The sequence below is a fragment of the Carlito syrichta genome, unplaced genomic scaffold (assembly GCF_000164805.1).
Source record: "Carlito syrichta isolate Samal-C Ts95f unplaced genomic scaffold, Tarsius_syrichta-2.0.1 Scaffold302536, whole genome shotgun sequence".
NCBI classification, from domain to species: Eukaryota; Metazoa; Chordata; class Mammalia; order Primates; family Tarsiidae; genus Carlito; species Carlito syrichta.
Window position 1 is genome coordinate 507,153 of NW_007246632.1, and position 11,396 is coordinate 518,548.

General features: G+C 39.4%; 1 protein-coding gene and 1 pseudogene across 1 annotated transcript in view; both read right to left on the bottom strand.

The window, feature by feature from the left end:
- Positions 1 to 908, bottom strand: part of LOC103259140 — a 2,356-nt pseudogene extending 1,448 nt beyond the window's left edge.
- Positions 1 to 11,396, bottom strand: part of LOC103259141 (discs large homolog 1-like protein) — a 235,659-nt gene that overhangs the window by 146,012 nt on the left and 78,251 nt on the right. The gene's annotated exons all lie outside the window — the stretch shown is intronic.

Genomic DNA, 11,396 nt, shown 5'->3' on the forward strand with positions numbered 1-11,396 from the left:
TCCAGATGTTAAGCCTTTGTCAGACCTGGAGTTGGCAAATACTTTTTCCCAGTCTGTAGGCTATCTCCCTGCTCTCTTGATGGTTTCTTTGGCTTTGCAGAAGCTTGTCAGTTTAATGAGGTCCCACTGTCTACCTTCTCTCTCATGGCCTGTGGGTTTTGGGTTTTGTTCAGGAATTTGGTGCCAGTTTCAATTTCCATGAGGGTATGTCCTTCATTTTCTAAGGTTCTTATGGTTTGAGGTTTTACATTTAGGTCTCTGATCCATTTAGAGTTAATTTTTGTGTATGGGGATAGATAGGGGTCCTGTTTCAATCTTCTGCATGTGGTCAGCCAGTTTTTCCAGCACCATCTACTTTAAAATAGTGTGTAGTTAATAAAAATAGAACTTTGGTTGCAAAAGACAAAAGACAAGCAGACACCAGACCAAGCTGATACTCATTTTCTGTGTAGGCTTTCATAAAACTGTAGTAGACTTCAGTTACTAGGTACACAACCATAGCAGCTGCTGTGAAATCCACCAGCCACTGGTACTCCTGTAAGTAATGCAATGCTAAAGAATCCACTTCTGTAACTTATTTTGTTTCTAGATGAAGATAGATATCCTTTGGAATGGTTAATGGCTTACTTTCAATGTGACCATTGTATTTCCTATCTTTTTTGGCTTTTCTCTTTTTGCTGCTTCCTGGCAAGAATTCTTAATTCTTCTTCTGTAGGATGTTGATACCATCTCAAAAGTTTATTCTTGTTATTCGCAGGAGTTATGTTCTATAAAGTCATTGTGAACACTGAGCCATTGCTCCTGCCATTACAGAGTAGCCATCGAGCAAGGGAATAGTGAAGTAGAGTCTTCTGCATGACACTGGCCACCACCATGGTAATGACCAGCTGTATACATATCACACCCATGATGGCTAGGACAGGTCGCGGACCTGTCAACCTGGAGCCGTCAGGACCTTCCCCGACTTCACCTCCTGGTCCCGCAGTTGGGAGTCTTTCAAAGGGCAAGGGAATTCAAAACACCTGTTTGAGGTAATAATAACTATCCCCATTTCATGGATGAAGAAATAAAGTTTAGAAATGTTTACCAAAGGCCAGGTAGCAAAGAAATATGAAACTGAATCAAAATAGGCTCTAAACCCAAATTTGCATGACTTCAAAGGTCTAAGCCATTAATAATATACCACACTGCTTAATAACAGCTTTATTTCATGATAGGAACAACTTGTGTGTTCTCCTGTCTACATATTCATCTTCTTTAACTGGTTTTGCCTGAATCTTGTGTTATTTATTGGTCTATATTATATCACTTATGTATTGATAAGAATGCCACCATTTTACATCTGTTATGAGACTAATTAATAACGTTGCTTCAGATATATTGGTTCTAAAAAAGATCTCACTGAACACTGAGAGTTGAGTTTATTATACCCCACTTTACACATGTGGATATTGGGATTCAAATAAGTTAAGTAGCACACCAAAGTTCACACAGCTATAAAGTAGCTGAATAAACTCAGCTCTGTCTCTGCTCTTGTTCTTACATTGTCTCCAAGAAATAAGTCCTATAATACCTAATATTTTCAAATGTTGTCTCACTACTCCAGTAATTTCTGCTTCATTTATGATATTCAAGAAGACAAGATAGGCATGCTTTAAATTTGGCTGTAGCCTCTGCATTAGGCATCTATGGGAAAAGAGAGGACATGATAGACTCTTCTATGAAATTTTGACATGCACACTAAGAAGGCAGCATAATGGGTGGTTAGGAGCTTAAATTCTGAAACAAGGTTGCCTGAGTTGGATTCCTAGCCCTGCAACATACCAATCGTGTGACCTTTGCCAGTTTGGTCACCCTCCCTGTGCCTCAGTTTCTTTAATTATAAAACAGAGTATTAATAATGTTTACCTAATAGAGCTGTATGAGGATAAAATGAGCTAGTATATATTTTTTAAAGGTGAGTTGTGATGCTCGCATATTAAGTTCTCTGTGTTAGCTATTATATTATTATAATACCTAATATTTCCTGTTCTTATTTGCAATTTATTAGACCACTTAAAAATAAAATACAAATGTGTTTCTACATTCTAATACCGTTCTCACTTGACAAGTAAGTAATCAATGTTATAAAATAGAAATGTCATGCCATCAAAGCATTTTCTCATAGTGACAAAAGCTAGTGCATCTCTTGTAAAGGATAAATATCATTATTATAGAAATGCATATATGAGCAAAATGCAAATAGGAATAATATAAGCATAAATAGTAAAAACACGCTCATGGTAAAGTATGAATTCATTTCCTACTCTTAGATAATAAAGTCTTTAAAAACAAAATTGAGAGAAGAAATATGAGTGAATAAAATATGGATTAAAAATATGTTTAATAAGTAGATTTTAATGCGCAAAATTTACTTTTGTGTCCCTAGAAAAACAATTAACTCTGGCAGAAAGTCCATTGAAGTAGGAGTCAACATACTTCAGTTGGTATTCTGGATGTATTATTTAATAATTGAGCAACTCTGGGGTGTAATTTCTACCCTTGGGCAGAAAGAGTAGAAATAATAGGGACTCTTAGTGAGACAGACCTCAGTGTGAGCCCGGTTCTACAGCACCCTGCTATATGAGAGTATACAAGTTAACTATTCTGATATGAGTGCCAGATAAAAATAGTAATGCCTATCTTGCATGAAGTGATTTGCAGAGTGCCCAAGTACCCTCAGTAAACATTTGTGTCATTGTCTCTAGAACCCATATTCCTCACCAGCAGGTCCATTCCAAATCTATACTGTACTTCTCTAATGCCATGATGCGAGTCCAACATGCTAGGTTAACTTTACTAAAGAAGTTGCAAATGAATTCTTCTGGCTATTTCTATTTCATAGTGTGTTTGTAGCTTTTGTTTCTTATTTAAGCAGCTGAGTTTAAACATAGGTTTTGTCAAATGTTCTCTGCATCCCAAATGTGCCTTCAAATTATCAAATAGGAGACCAGCTTCCCAGATATCATTTCTGTGAAAAGAATTGCTGTGATCAAAATGCCTCCTTCACTGAATGACCTTTCTGATAAGACTAAATTGAAATGGTTTAAGAACTCATTATACGTTTGCTTAGCTCTGCAGTTGATCTTCAAGCTGCTTCTGGTGAGTGTTCACATGGCATCAAAATCAGAATTCTAGGAAGAAACACTGAAATACTTTCAAAGCATTCCCTAGTGGTTTCTGATGTGTCCTTTAAGAGCAATAACATTTTATCTCTAAGTCTGTGAGTCGTCACCACCACCACTTACCAATAATTATTGTCTTTTTCTTTCCCTCTCCATTTCTCATCCAATTGTCAAATTTTTGAAAAAAAATTTTTTTTTGAGTTGGAGACTCACTCTGTTGCCTAGACTGGTATGCAGTGGCAACCTCCCAGCCACTGCGGCCTTGACCTGCTGGGCTCTGGCCATCCTTCCACCTCAGCCTTCCAAATAACTGGAACTACAGGCACACGCTACCACACCCGGCTAATTTTTGATTTATTGTAGAGATGAGGTCTGGCCAAGTTGCCTGGGTGGATCTCGAACCTGCGGGCTCAGGCAATCCACTCACCTTGGCCTCCCAAAGTGCAGGGACAGGCTGAGCCACCGAGGATGGCCTGAAAATATTTTAACATTATATTGCTAAATTAATGTCTTTCACTTTAATGCCAAGGAAACACAAAGCATTGTGCAAAGACAAAATATTCAAAAAATATTTAGGCATCTACAATGGGCCAGACCCTGTTTCTAGGTGGTGATGATAGAAAAAAAATAAAAAAGCAAAGTAGACCAAATTTCTTGACTTCATTAGTATGTAATCAAGTGGGCAAGCATATAATATTATCGGTCATGACAAATGCAATGAAAACAACAACAACAACAACAACAAAGCAAGGAGTGTGGCCAGGAAGCCTGAGTGGCTAGAAAAGGGTTAATTGAGAAGGTAGTATTTCAGGCAAGATCTGAGTGAGGTGAAGGACCAGCATGTGTCTGTTGGTGGAGTCACAGGGTCACGGGGAGGGTTTAGGGAGAGGTGGCAGGGAGTGGAATTTCAAACCAGGGAAGCCACAAGGGTGAAGACCCTGATGTGAGAGCATCAGCATGTTTGATGAATTTGAAAACTGGCAAGGAAGCTGAAAAAAAAGAGAGAGTGGCTGGAGATGAGGATGCAGTGGTACCAGATGCCTAGACACTGAGAAAAACATTTACCAGTCATGTTGACTTTGTGTGACAAGGCAGGAGAATGGCAAGTTTTGGTTGTGCCCTCCAGATACAAGCTGCCTCTATTTTGTTTGCATTAATTTATTTCCCAAAGTGAATGCACTACCATCACCTTTGATATTCTACACATCATATACTTATACACTAATTCATTCTTTCACTTATTTTGACGGTGTTAGCATCTATGGTGTAAGGTATTAGATATGAAGGGATACACAATATGCTTTCAAATCATGTGGATTCGCCAAATCTTTGTTTCCCTCAGCTAAACTTATAACTTGATTAAATTTACCAGCCTCCCTGTAACCTGACAATGTTTTAACTAAATGGAATATACGTGAACCAAATGGAACATATTTGGCCCATATCGAGGGTGACTGGCCCCCTAAATACCTCTCTGAAGATTTTTCATGACCTTTCTTTTCCCTAATTTTCTGGATAGATGCAGAGAACCAGGGGAAAACTTTGAGATACTGGGGATAATGGGAACCATTTGGAGGGAATGATCTGAGGCTCCTTAGAATCTATGTGGAGCAGACACTCCCCTGTCGATCCACTCCAGCCACCACACAGATCTGGACTGCAAAGAAAGAGTAAAAGATACCTTATTGTATTAAGCCACTGAGGTTTGTCATGGCAATTAGCCTGCACTGATAATAACAAGGAAATTACCTTCGAGTAGAAAAAAGAGACATTTACAATATGGGGGATAAGTGCCCTGATGAGCAAAGTACACAGCCTCCTGGAAATAAGGATGAAGGACCATGGTCAGGCACAGTGGCTCATGCCTGTAATCCCAGCATTTTGGGTGGCAGAGGCAAGAGAATTGCCTGAGCTCAGGGGTTTGAGACCAGCCTGGACAACTTGGTAAGACATCATCTCTACAACACATCAAAATTTCAGCCAGGTGTGGTGGTGCACACCTGTAGTTCCAGCTACCTGTAAGGCTGAAGCAGAAGGATCGCCTGAGCCCAGCAGGTCAGGGCTGCAGTCGCCATGAGAGTGTCATTGCACTCCAAGCTGCGGTCACAGAGTGAGAATCCGTATTAAAAAAATAAAAGGAGGAAGGACTTCTAATCCATTTATTGGAAGGACTGGGGAAGGTTTCTAAAAAGAAGTGAAGCTTGTGTCAGGACTTGGAGAAAGGGTAGCACTGACCCAGCAAAGAAAGGTAAGACAAGAGCATTCTTTGCAGAGAGATCAGCGTATACAAATGCACTAAGGATCAACTATAGTTCCCATTGTGGGAATTATAAACAGTTATCTGGACTGGAGAGTAAGGTAAATGGGGGTGATGGCAAGATGCACGGATAAGGATTCGATCTCAGTGGCTGTATACATGACCCAGATTGCGTTGGAAAGAAAAAACATTGCCTAGCTCAATTCTAATCCTCCTCCTGATCTTATTTACACCATTCTTAGCCTTTCCTGTCTTCTTCACCACTCACTATCTCTCATTAACAAAATGTCCATATTCTCAGTGAGATTTGTTAGCTCTCAGAGGGCAGACTCATTCTCCCTTCCTCCTTCCATTTTTGTTTTCAGAATATGAAGTGGGCATCCAAAGTTCTTTTTTTCCATGTTTAAATCAAGAAATTACTCTTGTTATACATTGTTTTAATGCAAACCAAGAGAAAAAGAGTAACTTAAGTGATGTATGATATGCTGCTTCTTCCCAGGGCTGGGAGAGATCAAAGAGCAGGGCATTTCTGATAGGGCACTTCTAGTAGGGCACCATAGCTACGCGAAGCTACAGAACCCACAAGTGCTGATGATTTCACCACAAGATCACCCACAATTTCTGGTTCTGTGTCTATTGCCTCTGGTGGCATAGTAAAATAATTCAAACAACAATACAAATCACTACTGACTGAACATGTGCTGTGTACTTTACATACATGGTGACTAATCACAATACCAGCTGCAGTGCTATTATCTCCATGTACAGATAAGGAAGCAGCTTTCAAGTATTCAAAAAGACATAAACACTGAGTGGTTGGGGCCAGGATTTGAACTTAGGTCTGCCTGATCCAAAGTTCCTGTTCTTTCCATCATATCCTTCTTACCCCGAATATTATGGGAGCATGTTCAGTGTGATTCCAGCAAGTGTGAGGACTCATAGTTCAAAGCACCATTTATTTTGATAATTCTATTTTATCTTAAAAATTCCTATGAAAGTAGTTTTCTTAATGTCAAAGTTGATTTAAAAAAAATTATTTTAAAGATGTAGGATACAATTCAAGGTTAGGTATACCAATGTTCATTATGCAGGTACCCTTGTTGATGAAGTATGTCCTCCCCCATCCCCTGGCAGTTTCCCACTACTGCCAATTCTTTTCTTATAGTAATATTATAATTGTTCAAGGACCTTGCTTATGAGTGAAAACATGTGATACTCAGTTCTTTGTTTCTGTGATAGATCACTCAGAATTATAGGCTCTAAGTCCATCCAAGTTGTTGCAAAGTTCATAATTTTGTTCTTCTTTATGACTGCGTAATATACCATCATATGTATGTACCACACTTTAAATAAAATTTTATTTTTAAGTTTTGAATCAATTACCATAATAAAAAATTTACAAATTTACAACCTCTTCCCAGCAAGTTTTTAATAAAAGTGACTTGTTATGATTATCCTGGGCTTTATATTCCTGATACGTGACCACACATCCCCATAATGCATGCTGTGTAGGTTAAGAAGCCAAGGGCTACTCAGGCAGCCTTATAACAGTCTTTCCACACTTCAGGAATGTACCTGGTGTAACATTATTCTTAACCCCAGAGCAGCAGTGCCTCTGAAGACTTTACACTCTATAAAAATGTCCTACAGCTGGAAGAACAAGATGACAGTCTAGGGAGGAGATTAGTTGTAGAGCTTTCTGCTCTGGGGACATGTTGTCACATAAAAATTCCTGTTTCTATTAAATAAAATGACTTTTGGGTTGGCTATTGTCCAAAAGCCAACCAAAAAGTGCACGAGTGCTTAGTAGAGAAAAAGAGATAAAATTAAAAATGACTTGGGCAGAAAAGTCTGGAATAATTATAAATTATTTTGCAAAAAATTCTCTGGGAAATTTTACTGCTTTTAATATTGATGTGGACTACTCTGTTGGTTTAATCTTGGCTTCTGAAAATTCTTCTGAGTAAGTCATTACTCTGAGAAAAAACTAGAAAATGATTATGGGAATTGAGTGAAAGACAGCTGGCTGCAACAACATTTGTGAAAAGAGGTTTTGGTGGGGTTTGTTTGTTTTCCTGTATTCACATCTTTGTCTTCCCTTGATGGAAGGTAGATTTCAAATGCAGAGAGTGAGGACTATTACAAGTATGTAGTTCTGTGACCTTAGACAAGTCAGTCAATTATCCAGAACCTTGTTTGAACATCCCTCAGTATTTAAGCAAAGATTTATTGTTCACCAATTGTATTCTAGGCCTTGTTGCAAGTGTTGATGGCATAATGGTGAACAGATAAAAGTTCTTAATTAGCTCATGGTAACACAACTAATAGTGTAAAAAACTGCTTTGGTAAGATTATGTTACCCCAAATGGGGGTTCCTTATCTATTTCTGTCTTTCAGAAGGACACAGAAATCTTCTCCAAGAGAGTTCTGAGTCAGCCAAAACCTAAATGACGAGTTGAAATGAGTCACATGACATATCTATGTAGTGAGAAGGTATAGTATATAGAAGCATATCGGTAAAGGAAAGACTAAATAAGATAAGAGAGAGAGACAGAAAAAAGGTAAGTGAAAAGTCAAGAACCCTGAAGCATTTTTAATAGAGAGATTGTCATAAGTATGCCTTTGGCTTAAGACAAGTTTAAGACTAGTAGTTACTCATTTCCTTCCACCTGTCCATCCATCCATCCATCCATTGTGCCAGAAACGATTCTATCTGTAGGAGTTATAAACAAAAATAAGCCATAAAATACATACATGGAAATGAATGAACAGGACTTCCATAAAAACTTAAAATGGAGACACATGGGACTTCGGCAAGATGGTGACGGGGCAGCCTGGTCTATGAAACCTTCCGCAAAGGAGAACACAGAGGGTCTCTGGCTCTCTCCCTGGGGGCTGCAGATCCCAACGTCAGCCTTCTCTTCACACAGAGCTGGCTGTCGCCACCACTGGGGCATCTTAGCCATCTGGACAGCCACTGCAGCCGCAGACACAGCAGCTGCCAGCGCCACCACGGCCTCCATGGTAGCCATAGCACATGGTGCCACCCGTGCCTGAGGCGATCCACGACTTCAGTCCTTGAAGCCCCTGCAGGCAAGATCTGCTGGGGTCACTGCCACCTCTGTTGCCACCGTGACGTCCTGCCGGCCGTGGGTCTCCTCCCGTGTGCCCTGAGGCAGGCTCACATCTTGGCCTCTGCCGGACTCCTGTCTGGGTCGACTCCCTCTGGGGCAAGCAGCTGAAATAGCACCACCTGCTGGCGATTCAAGGTAACAACACCGAAACGGGAAAAAACTTGAAAAACAGACACAGGCCAGATTTGAGTGAACTGAAGGTGATCTAAACTGTCCTTCACAGCAGGCCAGGGGCAACTGATCCCAACTGTGAACTAATTTACCAGCTAGAGAAGACAGCTAGAAATCAGAGCTGAAAGAACATTGGACTTAAACGAAAAGTCTCAGAGTATGCTCGATTGGTTCTGTTAGTTTAATGACTTGATTCTTAATTCTATTCCTACTGTTTTGTTCCTTTTTTTTCTTTTCCTCTTCCTTTTCTTCTCTTTTCTCCTCTCTGTAAACCATATCTTTGTATAAAGGAACAGCACACCAATAAGGTGGTTGATTAGCTTGAATGTTAGCATGATTGTATGTTTTATTTTTTTTGTATAGGAGTTGGTTAGTCTGTAGTCATGGTCTATTGTTTTTATCTGTTTCAGTTTAGGTCTCTCTTTCTATTTGTTGGTACACTCGTCTGTTTCCCCACTTACTCCTCTTTCTCTCTCCACCCCCTCATCCCCCCACTGTCCGCTCCATTCTCTTCCCTCTGCTAACCACGTTTTATTTCAGGGAGTAAATCTACAGCCCCACTGCATGAACAGATTCCAAGGCAGTGGGAAATGGGTTTCAGATTATTCATATACCTGTCGGCGAATACCAGGACCTGCAGATAGATTTTAAATCATAGCTCCCCCCTTAAGTAAATATCAAAACTGCAAAAAGAACCACCCCCAACCTACAGTGCAACTCCAGAATTGAGCAAAGTAAGAGGGCATACATAAAGCATAGGAGATTGAACAAACAGAAGTAAAAACAATCCCTCTACCCCTGAATAACAGAATTAAAGAAGACGGTGACATGGAGGGAAGGAAAAAATAGGGAGGGGGAAAAAACCACACAAATGAAGAAAAACCAAAAGAAGAATATAGGTCTCACACAGACCCCTGGGAGATCAGACACTGAGAAAACAGATTCTGGAACACAAACAATGAAGAGACCCCAGAATGACTGGTCACATCCAATAAGTCCAGACATCAAGACATTAATAGAGAGAATTAAAAAAATTGAGGAAAGACAAGAGGAAAATAGGAAGGAGCTGATGTCAGAAATAACAGCAATAAAGAATACTGTGAATGAAATAAATAACAAACTAATAGGCATGGAAAGCAGAATTAGCCAAGCAGAAGAAAGAATCTCAGAGCTCAGAGACCAAAATACAGAACTAACCCAAACTGTCAAAAGCATAGAAAAGAAGCTCAAAAAGACAGAACAAAACCTGCAAGAGATGAATGATCACTTCAAGAGACCGAACCTAAGAGTAATTGGCCTTCCTGAGGCAGAGAGAGAAACAGAGGCCACACTGGAACAAACATTTCATGAAATCATTCAAGAAAACTTCCCTCATCTCATCAGTGATGCAAAAATTCAAACACAAGAGATTCACACAACCCCTGCAAGACAACACAAGAGAATACCAACTCCCAGACATATAATAATTCACCTAAACAAAGAAGGTATAAAAGAAAAAATCCTAAAGGCAGCAAGAGAAAAAGGTCAGACTATGTACCAGGGAAGACCAATTAGAATAGCAGCAGATTTATCTGCAGAAACCCTCCAGGCTAGGAGAGCTTGGAGCCCTATCTTCAAAGTTCTAAAAGATAAACAATTTCAACTGAGAATAACCTACCCAGTCAAGCTAAGCTTCATCAGTGAGGGAGAATTGAAATCTTTCCCAGATATCCAATCGCTAAGAAGCTACGCTGCCACAAGACCACCACTATAAGAAACACTTAAGAAAGTATTGAACACAGAAGAAAAGGAAAAAAGAACAACAATATTATTCACAAGAGTGCAGGCAAAAGATTAGAAACACACATGATCCAACTCTAAAACCAAAAGAAAGACAACACACTAATAGGAAGAACAACAACTCTGTAAGAACATTATAATAGGGATCAACTCTCACATTTCAATAATTAGTTTGAATGTGAATGGACTAAATGCATCACTGAAAAGACATAGAATGGCCTAATGGATAAAATATTACCAGGCAACAATCTACTGCCTTCAGGAGACTCACCTCATTAGAAAGGACACTAACAGACTCAAAGTAAGAGGATGGGAAACAAATTTTCAGGTGAATGGAACATAAAAGAAAGGAGGAATCACAATCTTAATCTCAGAAGGCCACTACATAATGATAAAAGGTTCAATCCATCAACAAGAAATATCCATCCTAAACATATATGCACCCAACATAGGAGCGCCAACTTTCATAAAGCAGCTTCTAGGTAAACTCAAAAAAGAAATTGACTCTAACACTATCATAGCTGAGGACTTCAATACACCACTCACAACTCTAGACAGATCATCAGGACAAAAAATCAGCAATGAGATCTGAAACCTAAATGTGACTTTTGATCAAATGGACTTAATTGATAACTACAGAACACTCCATCCAAAGATCACAGAATACACATTCTACTCATCACCACATGGAACGTACTCTAAGATCAACCACATACTTGGCAATAAATCAAGCATAAACACATTTAAAATGACTGAAATTTTACCATGGACCTTCTCGGACCACAGTGGAATAAAAATAAATATTAACACCAACAAGGTCCCTCCAAAACCCACAAAGACATGGACACTAAACAGCATGATGCTGAACAACTCCTGGGTCAATGATGAAAT